The following is a 3,917-nucleotide window of genomic DNA, read 5'->3' on the forward strand; positions in this document are numbered from 1 at the left end:
ATCATTACTGTTTGTGGGCTTCATCAGGTGACCCACTCTCGCCAATAATATCAGATATTGCTATCTGCGCTTCAATGTATCCTTTTGTTATGTTGAGTTCTTCAAATTTATACAAAATATTTTTACCTCATTAATGTCACTACCAACACATATTTTTTCCCTCACTAATGTAATGACCAACGAGTAAAAATGTTTTTACTCCCACCAACAAGTTTTTTTTTCATTCAATCTAATAGTTATCATTAGAAATAAACATGAACCAAAACAAAATTATGTTAATGAATGCTTTTACTCTTTTAATTAAGTAGGGCTGTTTAAGAAAACCTTTTGTTGCAAAGGATTTCACTCTAAATTAAAAGAAACCAAAGCAAACATACTACTCCGCCAATAAATTATGACACAACATTTCATGGTGTACTTTCATTGTCTATAACATCCTTAAATATCACAAAACTAGGTACACTCATTGGGAGCACATGAATGTCAAGAAGTATTTTGATAGTAGTTTCTAGGGTATAAGCTTGAAAATTTTGTTGTAAGTATCTATATATATCGAAAGTGATAAGGTGTAAGCAAATAGTTTGTCCTATCATCCCCTCTTTTGTTATGTAGTCTTGCACACTTGAGGATAGTTATACCCTTTGATACGTCCCCGACGTATCCATAATTTCTGTTGTTCCATGCTTGTTTTATGACAATACTTACATGTTTTGCTTGCACTTTATGATGATTTCATGCGTTTTCCGGAACTAACCTATTAACAAGATGCCACGGTGCGCTCTCGTTTTCTGCTGTTTTTGGTTCCAGTAAAGGCTGTTCGGGCAATATTCTTAATTGGACGAAATCAACGCCAAACCTCCTATTTTTCCCGGAAGGCTCCAGAACACCGAAGAAGAGTCGGAGAGGGGCCAGGGGGCCACCAGACCATAGGGCGGCGCGGCCTGGCCTGGGCCCGCGCCACCCTATGGTGTGGCGCCCCCAGGTGCCCCCCTGCGCCGCCTCTTCGCCTATAAAATCCCTTTCGACCTAAAAACACCGTACTAATTGACGAAACTCCAGAAAGACTCCAGGGGTGCCGCCACCATCGCGAAACTCCAATTCGGGGGACAGAACTCTGTTCCGGCACCCTGCCGGAACGGGGAAGTGCCCCCGGAAGCCATCTCCATCAACGTCACCGCCTCCGCCATGCTCCGTGAGTAGTTCCCCCATGGACTACGGGTTCTAGCAGTAGCTATGTCGGTATACTCTCCCCCATGTACTTCAATACAATGGTCTCATGAGCTGCCTTACATGATTGAGATTCATCTGATGTAATCGGTGTTGTGTTTGTTGGGATCTGATGGATGATACATTATGATTAGTCTATCTATAAAGTTTGTGAAGTTATTGTTGCTGCAATCTTGTTATGCTTAATGCTTGTCACTAGGGCCCGAGTGCCATGATCTTAGATTTAAGCTCTATACTTATTGCTTAGATTGTATCTACAAGTTGTATGCACATGTCACTGTCCGGAACCAATGGCCCCGAAGTGACAGAAATCGGGACAACCGGAGGGGATGGTAGTGATGTGAGGATCACATGTTTTCACGGTGTGTTAATGCTTTGCTCCGTACTCTATTAAAAGGAGTACCTTAATATCCGTAGTTTCCTTGAGGCCCGGCTGCCACCTACTGGTAGGACAAAAGATGTTGTGCAAGTTTCTCATTGCGAGCACGTACGACTATATACGGAAAACATGCCTACATAATTAATAATCTTGATGTTCTTTCTTAATGCTTTGATTCCTATCAATTGCCCAACTGTAATTTGTTCACCCAACACTTGTCACTTATTGGAGAGTTACCACTAGTGTAGATCGCTGGGAACCCCGGTCCATATTTCATCATCAAATACTTGTTCTACATGTCATCATATTACCTCTCGTGTTACTATTACTGCTCTTGCGTATTCTTTGTTACTCTGCTCTCATATTATTGTTACTTTCACATCACCCCTGTTGCTAGTGCTTTTCCAGTGTGCAGCTGAATTGACAACTCGATTGTTAAGGCTTATAAGTATTCTTTACCTCCCCTTGTGTCGAATCAATAAATTTGGGTTATACTACCCTCGAAGACTATCGCGATCCCCTATACTTGTGGGTTATCAAGACAAGTTTACGGCGCCGTTGCCGGGGAGGCATAGCTCTACTCATAAGTTCACCTCGGGGAGTACACTTTACCTCTCTCTCGTTTTATTTTATTTTGTTTTGCTTAGTTTACTTTTGTCTAGTTTATTTGTGCTTAGTTTATTTCTGTCTAGTATTAGTTTGCGTAGTTTACTTTTGCTTAGTTTATTTTTGTCTTGTTTTATTTGTCTCATATACCCAAAAATCCATAAAAATTTGAAAAACCGAAAAATTAAAAACTGCTGTTATGGGAGAACCAACAACCTACTTGGAGCTCATAGAATGTTATAATAATTATAGGAAATCAAGAGCTGGTGAAGTAATGAGTGCTATGATAGAAAAAGTGAATACAATTGCTAAAATCTTGCTTAAACGCCATGATATAAACTCGTTGCTCTCAACAGGATACTAAACATCTTAAATTTCAATGTGGCTTTAGTGAGGAATTTTTAATTAAAAACTATAATCGGAATTGCTATATTCATTATGGGTTCGAAGAGGTAGAACAATTTGTCGTGTTTATGGGAGCCTCTGAGATCGAATCCTTCATGGTTGAGAATTATGAAACTTGTGTTGTTTGTAAGGACCTTAAAGATTATGTCTCTTCTATCCTTAATTGTTGCATAGAATGCTTCGGTAATAATCCTTATATCATTGATTATAAAGAGAGACACATTAATGCACAAGAATGCACTCACAATTTGCAGGAACCGGTGGAAGAAGAAATTGATGAACCTGAAAGCTCATTTGATGAAAAAGAGGAGGAAATTGATGAACCTGAAAGCTCATTGGATGAAAAAGAAGAGGAGAGCGACGAACAAAAGGAGGAAGAATGGATTAGCTACCCATGCCAACCTTCTAATGAGAGTAACTCTTTATCTCTTACACTATTTGATTGTCCTCCATGCTTATCGAAAGAGGTTGAATGTTATGTTCCTGTGGATTCTCTTGAAATATTCCCTATGAGTAAAACTTGTGAGAATAATTATGCTACTGTTATTTATGATAATCCATGCTACTTTGATAAATCTTATGATAATGCTTTGTTTGTGCCTGATGTCGAAATGCATGGTACTAAAGAATTTTGCTTAGCAAATGTTTATGATAAAGCTCTAGATGATGGTCCTATGTTACTTGATACTATTAATTGTACTACTAATGAAAATGGGATTGGAGAGTTATTGACTTTATCTATGTGTCCCATATCTCTTGAGATTGATCAACTACCTTGTTATATTATTAATAAAAGTAAGTTTGAAAGTTTTAATTCCACTATTCTTGAACTTGATAAAAATTATATGTTTGTGGATCATGAAAAGTATGCTGCATGTGATAGTTATATTGTTGAGTTTGTTCATGAAGCTACTGAAAATTATTATGAGAGAGGAAAATATGGTTGTAGAAATTTGCATGGTACTAAAACACCTCTCTATGTGTTCAAAATTTTGAAGTTGCACTTGTTCTATCTTCCTATACTTGTTACTTTGCTTTTCATGAACTTGTTTATTTACAAGATTCCTTTGCATAGGAAGCATGTTAGGCTTAAATGTGTTTTGGATTTGCCTCTTGATGCTCTCTTTTGCTTCAAATACTATTTCTTGCGAGTGCATCATTAAAACTGCTGAGCCCATCTTAATGGCTATAAAGAAAGCAACTTCTTGGGAGATAACCCATGTGTTATTTTGCTACAGTACTTTATTTTATATTTGTGTCTTGGAAGTTGTTTACTACTGTAGCAACCTCTCCTTATCTT

The sequence above is a fragment of the Lolium perenne genome, chromosome 2, assembly GCF_019359855.2.
Source record: "Lolium perenne isolate Kyuss_39 chromosome 2, Kyuss_2.0, whole genome shotgun sequence".
Classification (NCBI taxonomy): domain Eukaryota; kingdom Viridiplantae; phylum Streptophyta; class Magnoliopsida; order Poales; family Poaceae; genus Lolium; species Lolium perenne.